This window comes from Narcine bancroftii, chromosome 5, assembly GCF_036971445.1.
Source record: "Narcine bancroftii isolate sNarBan1 chromosome 5, sNarBan1.hap1, whole genome shotgun sequence".
Lineage (NCBI taxonomy): Eukaryota > Metazoa > Chordata > Chondrichthyes > Torpediniformes > Narcinidae > Narcine > Narcine bancroftii.
The window spans coordinates 94,704,650-94,717,007 of NC_091473.1; the positions used below are offsets into that span (position 1 = coordinate 94,704,650).

Genomic DNA, 12,358 nt, shown 5'->3' on the forward strand with positions numbered 1-12,358 from the left:
TGTTCTATCAGGGGCTTTTTTCCATGATCTACTTATTGATTAGGAATGGTCAAGTGGTGTATGATGAACATGGGGCAAATTTAACATAATGGTTTCACTACACAGTAAATGTTTTGTAGCCTTGAATAGGCGATGATCCTTATAGTATGCTGAAAGCAACATGTTGATTTCAACTAGAATGAGACTTAAAGCAAAATATTCTAAGTTGGTGAAAATCTGATATAAAAACATTCAAAAAAGTATGCAAGTTTGAAATGTTTCTGGAGCCTGTCGACACCAGTTGTCCAAACCAAGCAAAAATCTTTTAAAAGAAAGGCAATGATGAAAACCCTGGAATTTGTGCATCGCTGAATTGATTAATATGTATTGCTCATCCATTATTTCCCTAAAATTGCACTGGACTTTAAGGGGTGAAATTGGTCTCACATGGTAATCTCCTACAGAACTGAATTGTGTGCGACTCAGAATAGATGATACATCCAAGCCACTGCTGGCTTTAGATTTCTGGATGATGGATATTTCAGGTTTTGGAGGTACTGCTGAAGAAGGTTTGGCGCATTGTCTGTCCATCCTGTAGGTCAGGGGTGTCAAATTCAAATTCACAGAGGGCCGAAATTAAAAACTTGGACTAAGTCGTGGGCCAAACTAAATATTTATTGAAAATCTGCATGTTTTCTCTTCTTTCAACATATGTAATGTTAAACTTTTTCTTATTAAAATAAATGTTTAATAATAGTTTTGGTTAAACTCTTTCCAGAAGAAGCATTAACAAATGAGAAATAAAATATTCAATAAATAATATTTCTCTATAGCCTTTAAGCTCATTTTAAATGTATTTTTTTTCACAAGCCAACAAATCAAAAAATTAACAACTTGCTTCAATGAAAATCCAATCTTTCAACTATGAACAGTCCAAAGTTAACCAAAGAAAATATTAATCCAAGCTTCGCTTACTCCACTGTGATTTACTCTGATGCACCTGGGTTTAAACCAGATACTTGGCATCTCTTCTTAGATGCAAGTTCATCAAACTCTGGGGTCAGAGTTTGCCTCCCACCTGTCTTGAAAGGTCCTGTTTTCTGTCTTTCGTTTGGCCATTTTTCATAAGGGGTTTATTACATGTGAGTTGGGCGACAGGTGGCAGATGCCAATGAAAGTAAACAGAGGAGGTGGGGGCTATTAGCGGGCTGATGGGCCGGCGCCAACGCATTTGCAAAGCATTCTGGGATTAGCTGTGCATGCGCTATACTGGCACGGCAGCCAGTGGGCCAGCTCTAATACATATTTGATATGATATTGCGGGCCAAATATAATTATATCACAGGCCAAATTTGGGCCGCGGGCCTGAGTTTGACATGTGTGCTGTAGGTGGTCCACTCCATAGATAATAGATGCCTTTTTAGGTCCTTTCCCTTCATGACCGCTCCCTTTCAGGCCCCCTTCAGCATCATGCTGCTGTCTTCCTTCCTGGGCCTCTTGTGCTGCCCTTTCAGGCTCCTGCGCTGCCCTCTAACTTTCAGGCTTCCTTGTGCATCAAGCCAGCCTTTTCAGGACCGTTTGCACATCAAGTCCGCCGGTTATGGAGGTGCCACTGAGGAAGCGTTGCAAACTGGATCTGTCTGTTCTGTAGATGGTACACTCCGTAGATACCAGATGCCAATGAAGACCCTTTCACGCCCTCTTGCGCTGCCCTCTCCATTTCTGATCACCTTTCAGCCCCGCCTGCACTGCCTTCTAAATTGAAGGTTCCCTCGTGGGCATCGCATCCCTTTCAATGCACCCCAATGCTGTCCTCACCCTTTCAGGTCCGATTGCACCGCCCTCTCCCTTTCAGGTCCGCGTGAACATCATGAGCTCTCTTCCTTTCAGGTCGGAGTGCCCAGCAACCTGCCATTTTCCTGTCGAGTCCGCTTTTAGTTTCAGGTTTTGTAGGAACTTCGGGAAATTGGCTGTCTATCCTGTAGAGTCTACAATACATTGATAACAGCTGCCAATAATGTTCAGGGTGAATAGATAGGCCAGTAAAAGGGGATTTACATGGGGGTAGCTTTGTGAGACTTCTTCAGGTTGGTAATGCTCCACCTCCTTCTGGTGAAGGAGTTCCCACAGTGCTATTGTATTGGGACTTCCAGGAGTAATTTGCAATGATGAAGGGGTAGCAATATCTAGTATCTCCCCTGAGGATGGGGTGTGTGACTTTGAAAAAAACTTGCAATGGGGATCACTTTTCACACTCCTGTTTTGCATTGCCAAAGCTTCTGCCCTGATCCATTTGCCACTTCATGTTAAGTTCTTCATAAGTGATGCTATTGAAACTGACAGAAGGAATTAAATGCAAAATGTAACCTAAAACGCTATATGCAGCATCGTAGCCTCAGTATATTAGACAGTCTCTGCAACAAAATAGATAAAAACGATTGATATTGTCATGGTGTCAATAGGGGAGGCGACATTCTGAAATGAGTTTTCCCAGAAAATAGTGTGGCTTCGAAAATAGCAGCCCTGCCACTGGCGGGATCTAACCACCCAGTCAGCTCCATTCAGGCTTTGAACGGCTCGTTTAAAGGAGCCAACGATAGTTTTATTTAAAATCCCGCGACTATGGGGTCTGCGTCTATGAACAGCAGCAGACACTAGGAGTTGCAGATGAGCAGAGGATGTGCACAGGGCACCAGAAAACAGGGAGATTGGCGAAGACGCTGAAGGGTTCCTGACCTGGTTGGAGGTTCTGATCTGGAGCTCGGGTTGCCAATGGTTTGGACTGGACTTTGTGTGGCTGCAGAAGCTTGAATCGAGATGACTCTGGGAGGAACTCTTGCATTTTCTTTCTCTGACTTTAAGAAGTGCTTCAGGCAATTTCTGCCGATGGTGAATCTGTCTGCCTTACAGCATGCAAAAGCAATTTCGTGTAATATGACACTGCTTTACTACCCAACACTCAACCCCAACCAACCAATTTTTCCTTGCAACCGTGTCTGCCTGTCCCACATCGGACTTGTCAGCCACAAACGAGCCTGCAGCTGATGTGGACTTTACCCCTCCCTAAACCTTCGTCCGCGAAGCCAAGCCAAAGAAGACTACAATGACAATAAATTGAATCCTGAATCTTCTAACGGTTTGCTACCATAAAACAAAGCAATTATAGTTGTGGTAGGAGGGGTGAAGTGGTCTGTCACCTGGTTCCAGCTCATCATATTTCCTTCCAGTTGAATAGCCAACCTTGTTTCACGCACAAAAAAAGTTCGATGAATTCAGAAGAAATTAAATCTATAGAGATAGACCTGTATCTCTATATATCTTTTGTAGGAACATTTGAAAATTAGGGCAAGGTGTGGAGGAAACCTTAATTGGATTCAGGAGCAGGACCAACTCGCCCTTGGCCCAGAAACACTGGAGAAGAATAGCTGTTTATGCTCTGTTCAAAGTATTGTACAGGTCTGCTATCTGGAAAGAGAACATTTGCCTCCAGTAGTGTGGCAACATGGAGTGAATGTTTTCTGTAAACATGTAAGCATAATACATTCGTCAGATGAGTGATTCATTCCAATGTGAATATCTGAAATGTCAAATTTCCTGCCATTGTTGACTTATCTGGTAAGTGAACAACTAAAATTGACAGAAGAGAGGAGACACGCTGCTGAGAGGTTCGAAATACTAAAAGGCCATTTGAATGCAATGTAAAACACATTTGGAAATCTGTGCCAGAAAATGAATATATTTGGCTTCTGGGTGGCTTTTTTTTGGTAAATTTCATTTTAAGTTTCTTTATGAACACTCGCTTTGATTGTAAACAGTAATAAAAATTGAAACGAAAATGATCATATTCGTCGCCATCTCTCAACTGCTCTTAACTGAAGCGCCCACAAGACTATGCACATGAATTCTGAATAGCCTCATTCCTGTTGTTCAAATACTGTAGTTGGATGTAGTCGTTCTCTGAGTGCCCAGCACAGAAAGAATGAAGGATTTGCATGGAGGCGCTAATACCTTTGGTGTCTGCTCCCCTTCCTTGCGCAAAAGATACAAGCCGTCGCAAAATCAACAGACATTCTCGATCTATTTTTATTTCTAGTAAACGTTATGCAGTTGGGTAGTTCGCTAATAAGATATTTTCAAATCATATAGAAATGTGGTGAATCCAATGCGGATTAAAAACGGTTTACAGGTTCCAAGTGGGAGAGAATGGGTTGTGCCGATGGACATCTGAGCCGCGTCCATCGCTCCTGAGTTCGTGTGCATCAAATCAGAATTCGTACACAAAATACTGAGAAAATCCTGATACTATGGGAACAGAAAATAGCCCAGATCTTATTCGCATTAATGTAACATAATTTCTAGGTGAGAAGCATTCCAAAATCAATAAGCATTTAACCAACTGATCTGTGTGAAGCAACGAATTGCAAATAATTAGAAAAAAAATCCCTAAAACTCTTAAATACATGGGTACCAGAATCTACTTCCCTAAATGTAGATCAATACATTGACAGGGAAACAACATTTTTACTTTCCGTGGAATTTGACCGGACATTTTTGAAAGCTTTTGACAATATTCCTCAAAATTAATCCAGTTCTGACCTATTTGTGCCAAGTCATTATTATAACTCGTTCGTGATGTTGTGGGAGCTGTGATATCTCATAACACTTGCACAAAAATAATAGTATCGAGATTTGGCGAAGCAGCAACTTCGTGTTTCGAAATCTTATTCTCCTACTGATTTAAATAGCACCGAAACAATCTTTCTACAAAATCGACGGAAACTTACCAGACTTTATAAACAGGTCATTTACAAAACCTTGCGATTGCTCGTTGAGATATAAACAGCGTGAAGTCTGAAAGCCCTGGAGCGATGAGCTACTTTTTGTGTGGGGCTGAAGAACGCCCAGTACGTTCATTCACCATTAAATCAATCTCCTTGAAAATAAGATACATTTTGTCCTGGATTGTTATCTGAAGCGTCAACCCAACCGCCTCTGGCTGGGCTGCCTGTGTGTGAGAGACAAGGAAATCGGCAATACGCTGCGGTTGTTAATACACAGAAGTGCTCTAGAGGTACTTTTGTCTTTGAACTGGTTTTACTTCTTGTGAGTTACGTCAGTTTGATTCCTCATCGTGAATCAGAGCAATCAATAGGATTGAAGCCCCTTGTTGCAAATTAGAAATTTGCAATTTGCAATTTGCAAATTGTTGCAAATTGTTGCAAATAAAGCCAACAATAAACATTGTTCTACTGCTCTGTCTAGTGATCCCTGCATGGAAAACTCCATATGTATTCCTTGACATTCAATGGCATTACTATTGCTCAGTTTCCACCAACATCATCCAGAAACAACTGGATCACCCACACAAATACCTTGGCTCCAAGAGTTGATCAGAGGTTGGGAATCCTGTAGTGAGTGACTCACCTACCACTTTGCATTAGACCAGCAGGACCACAGGAACATCTGCTTTAAGAACTTTGATCTATGTTCATCTGCCTGCAACTGGATCCTTGACCAGCAGATCCTAATCAGTGCAGAATGGCACATCACCTCCTCCTCACTGACCATCAACAAAAGGGCATCACAAGGCCGCATGCTTAACTCCCTATTCTATTCCCTCTAAACTTATGACATTGCAGCCAAATTCAGCTCAAACTCAATCACCACATCCACTGGCAACTCTACCATTGTTTGCCAAGTAACTAGAAATGATAAGTCAGAATATAGGATGGAGATCAAGAACCTGGTTGGGTGGTGCCAGAACAAAAACTATGATCTCATCATTACCTAGACCAAGGAGATGATTGTTGATTTTAGGATGGAGAGACTGGGACCACCCATCTGGGAAGGAGGTGAAGAGAATCAGAAGCTTCAAGTTCCTGGGAGTCCATATCTCAGAAGGTCTTACCAAGAATGAGTATACTGAGGCAACTGTGAAGAAGTCACACAAGCACCCATAATTCCTAAAGAGTCTGGGGAGATTTTATTGAATACTTTATCAAACCGATAGGTGCACAGTGCAAGTATACTGACTGGTTTGGTAATTAAAAAGTGACCAGGAATGCAGTTGGCTGTGGAGGGTAGCAAATATTGCTAGCTGCAACAGAGGATCTGACTTCTCATGTATTGCAGTGTGAGGCAGCCAGCATCATAAAGGACCCCCTACTCCCCACACCTCCACCACCCACCCCCTCATCACCAAGGCTTCTTTGGGCAGAAGGAACAAAAGCCTGGACACCAATATATCTAGGTTCAAGAACAGTTTCCTTCAAACAGCGATCAGACTCTTGAACCTCCCCTTGGATTTATTACAAGCTCACTTTTCATTTAGTGTGATTGTCATTTTAAGGATTAGCGCAAGCTGCAACCATCCACAGCTTGTGATGAGACAACGTGGCACCGGCAAGTATTGAGTATAAACAAAAGTTGATACTCTGGAAGAAAAAACAACAATGGTTGTTTATTCAGGAAAAAAATGGAGGGTGAGAGACAGTCATGTGATTGGGACACAAAGAAACAAGATTCAGTTTGATCAGCCAGCCAGCCAGCCATCTGATGACCACAGAGGTGGAATGACTTTGTAAGAAATGGATAATTAGGATGATTCTCCCTGTCAGTGGAATTATTGAACCACCATGAACAAAGGAACGGTCACTTTGATCAACCTGTATTTAGGTAAAGGAAGTAGGCGAATTCCTGCATTGGATCATGATCATTCGTCTGGTCTGTGCTTGGGTGTTAGAAGCATTATGGAAGTCACACATTTTGTTTCCCCGACACAAGGAAAAAGGGAGTTGTGACAACATTTATATGAAAGGATATTTCTCTGGAAGAAACTCGACCAAGATTCATATGTTTTCAACAGTCCAGTCACTTAGTCTCTCACCTCCTTTGTAATTTCTTCTGGACATCAGTTTAAAAGCCTGCGTTTCAACTATGGACTTCTAAGTGAAATTTGGAATGACTTTCCGGAATTGTGCCTAATGGTTTGGGATCACACACACACACATACACACAAATATATTTGTGCATAGTCGGGGGTTAAGTTTAGCTAAGTTGTTATATTATTAGTAGTTATTAATAAATATATTGTTTTAAAAGAAAAACAGTAATAGTCTCTTAGTGAATTTCTATTGCTGCGGGTCTGCAATGTAACAGTATACTAAACATGGACTGGCTGCATGCACTATTGCATGTAAATGTTTTGTATTAAGATTACTATGAATATTTATTATCTATCTTATATATTGTTTAAATCTCTTTTAGCTTTATTCAATTAGTTTTTATTTATAAGTTTCTGTTTGGCTGCAGAAAGTAAGAATTTCAGGCATTTGTACATTGTCCAATGTGTGTCATTACCCCAAAAACCTTCAACCATCCACAAGGCACAAATCAGGAGTGTGATGAATACCACCCTTTTGCCTGGATAAGTGCAGTGCCCAGAGCTCTCAAGAAGCTCAACATCATTCAGAACAAAGCAGACTAGAGTCTGAGTGTGTGTCTGAAGCTATGGCTCCATAATTCATGTCATATGTGTATATCTATTATGTATAGGACACCTGCATATGTAATTACATATCTGTATAAATGTGTGCATATATTTATTCATCTGCCTAAGTTTCCTGCACCCTGGCACACAAGACTACTGTGTGTTTCATCCACAAAATGCATTCCAATTACTCCAACAACATCTCTCAAACTTAAAAAAAAAATTTAGACATACACCCCAGTAACAAGCCATTTTGGCCCACGAACCCATGCCACCCAATTAATCTACAACACTCAGTAAGTTTCAAACCTGCAACCTCTATGTGAGAGATGAGTAAAACTGATATAAAAATATGAAGATGAGGAAACTAATATAGATATATGGGTAAATGAATAAAGCCAGTATGAGCAGGATAAGAAATGGATATTAGAATGTAGGAAGTAGAGTTAGTCTGAATAAGATAAGGGTCTTCTAGCCCTAGATAGAATTAGCAGGTTTTGCATATGTAATTAGTAAGCCCTAGACAGTATTAGCAAGTAATAATACATACATATGAAGAGGCTGTAGCCCAGCCCTGAGAGTTGGGAAGGTGTAAATTAGAACAAAGACAGGTTTGTGAATAAGGACAATGAGGATAATGACATGATGAGACACCGACAGGATACCCCCTGGTCCTCCAAGTTCACAGAAACAGCACGTAGGCAGGTAGGATTGCCTAATGCCAAACCTATCCAGGAGGCAGAAGAATGTAAGGGGGAGGGTATTCCTATACTGAAATAAACTGTATAAAAGTTGCGTGAGCCCCAGTGTATGTGTGTATTCCCAGGGTAAGGGGAAGCACCCAACTTTGCATTGTTGTATAATAAATGTTCTTTGTTCTCAATTTTTGTCTCGAGCAATTTCTGTGAAGGTAGTTCTGTTTCTAACAAATGGGGGCTCATCCGGGATCCCACTCCCTCCACTGACAGAGTGCCCGACAACGGGGGTAAGTGCACCCCAGCTGATTCAGCTGGACTCACGGACGAAGGGTGACTGGTCAGTGGATGAAGCGAGTGATATCCGAGAAGAGGCATTGAGAACAAACAACGAGAGGACGTTAAGGAAGCGCGCTAGAACTAGCTACTGGATCTCGGTAAGAGAAATTTTACTTACCTGTTAGTATGGGAGGTGTGAGTAGTAAGGAAGAGAGTCCTAGTGAAGGATGAGAGGATCAGATAACCAAGCAAAGTCCGTTAGGATTAATGTTATCTGATTGGGGTGCGGGGAGAACCCGTGGGAAGGACAAACTGACCATGGTCAGGTATTGTTGTTTGGAATGGGTTAAAAGCCCGATTAAGGGGAGCTCTGTATATTGGCCAAAGCTCGGATCCGAGGATGACTGGATATGTCAAGCATTGAACATCTGGCTCTATCAAAACCAAAGAGATAATCTTGAGAGCAGGGAATATGCAGCCTGCTGGCTCAGGGGATCGTTTGATCAACTGGTTTGAATGAAAAGGAATGCAAGGTCAAGAGAGATGAGGAACGTTTTGTCCCTGAAACGCATGGATGGGATGTGTTACATTCCCTTCCTCCACCTTATGCTCCTCCTATGCCGGCTCCTATCTTTCCCCCCCCCCCCCTCCTATGCTCTACCCTTCTACACCTTCCCCTTCTCCCCCACAGCTAGAGAAAAGAGAAGAATGATGACCCTTCACAAAGTACTCGATTACCACCTCTATTGACAAGAGAGAGAGGCAACTTTAATTCAGAGCAGTGTGAGACCCTCCGGGAAGAAAGGGCAAAACCCTTTGATTCATTTCCCAGAGAGCAGGAACCTAGACATAATAAGCCAGAAACTAACTGGATGAGACCTTTACGGGAAGTTCCCATGGGAGGGGGTCTCGGTTTTGTAAATGTGCCCCTGACTAGTCCGGAGGTGCGTAATTTTAAGAGAAAATGCCCGATAAACAGAAAGGAAAGGCTAAGATTTTGATGCAGACAGTCAAGGAAGTCGTGGAGGGACAGCAAGGAAAGGGTAGGGGCTGTGTGCCAGCTCCTGGACATTGGGAGGAGCTCCAGTAGTGGGAGAGGAGAGACCAGAGCAGGGGCAAGGGTAGAGGGGAATTCTGGGGATGACAACTGTTCCCGGCACCTCGTGGTAATCCCGGTAGGAATTGGGAAACAGGAGCATTAGTTTGCTACCATTGTAAAAGGAGGGACATTTTAAGAGAGAATGCCCAATGCAAGCCAGGGAGACGTGACCTTACGCACTGATGTGTTGGAATATAGGGGTTAATTAATCATAGAAAATATGTAGAATATATGCTTATGTACTATTCATTTTGTATACATGAATCCAGTACTATGTAACAATTTAATATTTATCTCATGGTGAAGGGAAAGAGTAATGTAAGTAAGGGGCAGCCACAGTATGTAGCAAAGTTGGCTGATTACAGTAGGTTTAGAATTGCCTGCTCCCAAAATACAAAAGAGAGGATATGTATGAAACAATTTAGTAGGAATGTTAAGGCAAAAGGAGGTGTTGATTAGCACAAACAAAAAGAATCCTGACAGAGACTGTCAGAAACAAAGAGAATGGAATCAGTAAGAAGCTAAGACAGAAGGAGGTGTTTAGTAGAACAGAAGAATATGGCCAGATGAGAACAAAGAAATAATTAGAAATATCTGGGATATGAATTGATTTCTGATCAAAACAACAGGATATTCTGACCTTGAGGATTAAAAAAAAGATGGGAGCTCTACACCCCAGATAACTGCAGAGCAGGAAATTACTTGTGATAAATCTTATGCAAGAAATCTATCAAAGAAAGCCAACTTTTGTTCTGTATGATAAGGTTGAGCTATATAAACAGTAGAGACTGGACAGTAGAGGTCACTCTTGGGGAATAGCTCACTGTGCAGGTGACCTATGAACTAATGACTGAACCAGAGCTCTGTTAAGCTTTATTCTTATGCTGTGTAATAAACTGATTCTCCTATCACTTCATTTAACAAACACGCTGGACTCAGATGACACATAGACTAAATTAAGGGTAGGGTAAAGCCAGAGTCCGACAGATGGAAGCAGATTATGAATAGTGGGGTCACGGTTCTCAGTCAATACACACCGTGGGGCTGCACGGAGAACCATTGGTAAATTTAAGCATAGGACCCCACAGTGACAAGATGACCTTTTTAGTAGATTCTGGGGCAGCCCGGTCTAGTGTTTTCCAACCACCCGAGGGTGTTAAGATAGAAGGGACAGTGATGATTTCTGGAGTAGGAGGAAGAGACTTTACAATCCCTGTATTAAGAGATGTAAGAATACAAATGGGAGAAAAGGTAATAACAGAGGATATCTTACTACTTTCCCAAGCTGGAGTTTGTTTGTTAGGACGAGATTTACAGGACCAATTGGCTATCGGCACCAGACCACAGGAATCAGGTATCAGGGTTCAATTGTATGTATTAAGCGAGGAAGATCGAGGACTAATAAATCCTGGAGTATGGGCAGAAAGAGACAATAGAGGAGTGTTAGATATTCCTCCCCTGCAAGTTACTTTAAAAGATTCTGAACAAGTAATTAGACGAAAATAGTATCCAATTCCTATGGCTGGCCGAAAGGGGCTGCAGCCAGTAATTGACCAGTTGGTGAAAGATGGTATACTCGAACCTTGTATGTCACCTTTTAATACCCCAATTTCACCTGTCCAAAAACCAGATGGTACCTATCGATTAGTGCTGGACTTGAGGGAGCTGAACAAAATTATTCTCACCCGTCACCCGGTTGTACCTAATCCCTATACAATAATGGGTAAAATCAAATAGTAAATGGTTTAGTGTGATTGACCTCAAAGATGCTTTCTGGACCTGTCCGTTAGCAACAGAGAGCAGAGACATGTTTGCCTTTGAATGGGAAAATCCTTTTACTGGACACAGTCCTTCCCCAGGGCGTTACAGAATCACCAAATTTATTCGGCCAGGTCTTAGAACAAATACTAGATGAGGCTCCTCGGAGAGAGAATTGTCAGTTGATACAATATGGTGATGATTTGTTAATTACGAGAAAAACTTACGAATTAGTTAAACAGTATACTGTTGAACTTTTGAATTTTCTGGAGAATAAGGGTCTCAGGGTGAGCGAATCCAAATTACAATTTGTTCAATCAGAAGTTAAATACTTAGGTCATCTGGTAAGTCAGGGAACTAGGAAAATAAGTCCAGAGAGGATACGTGGTATTCTACAGATCCCCCCTCCAAAGAATGCCCAAGAACTTAGGAAATTCCTTGGTTTAGTGGGATACTGTAGAATCTGGATTGAAAATTATTCTAGCCTGGTCAGATTTCTCTATGATAAATTCATGATTCTAGGGGGCGAAGCTGTTGTCTTGACAGAGGAAGAGATTAAAGATTTTAACTTGGTGAAACAGCACCTTATTAGTGCCCCAGTGTTGGCTTTACCCAACCTAAATAAGCCATTTGACCTATATACCAATGCAAAAGGAGGTGTGGCCACCAGAGTACTAACACAAGAGAGGGCAGGCTGTAGACAGCCAGTTGCTTTTCTGTCAAAAGTTTTAGACCCTGTTTGTCGTGGTTGGCCAGGGTGTGTGCAAGCCATCGCAGCCACTGCTATTTTAGTTGAGGAAGGACGAAAGATTATGTTTGGTGTTCCGATGATAGTTCACACCCCTCACACAGTCCGCAATATTCTCTTACAACGTGCTGGAAGGTGGCTCACAGACTCTAGAATTTTAAAATATGAAGCGATCCTAATGGATAGGGATGATTTGACCCTGATTACGAATAAAGAACACAATCCAGCAGCTTTCTTGGTTTCTCCAAATTCTGACAATACCATAAATGAGTTAAAGCATGTATGTTTAGAGGTAATAGATTTACAGACCA

At 41.8% G+C, this 12,358-nt stretch overlaps 1 protein-coding gene across 2 annotated transcripts in view; it reads right to left on the reverse strand.

The window, feature by feature from the left end:
• LOC138762749 (GTP-binding protein Di-Ras2-like) overlaps positions 1–12,358 on the reverse strand; it is a 65,732-nt gene that overhangs the window by 16,405 nt on the left and 36,969 nt on the right. The window contains exon 1 of one of the 2 annotated variants that reach the window (XM_069936329.1): positions 4,764–4,968. The exons of the other annotated variant lie outside the window; for it this stretch is intronic. The gene's annotated coding sequence lies outside the window, so the exon portion shown is untranslated. Of the gene's footprint in view, positions 1–4,763; positions 4,969–12,358 lie in introns of those variants that run through there. 2 annotated transcript variants of the gene reach the window in all.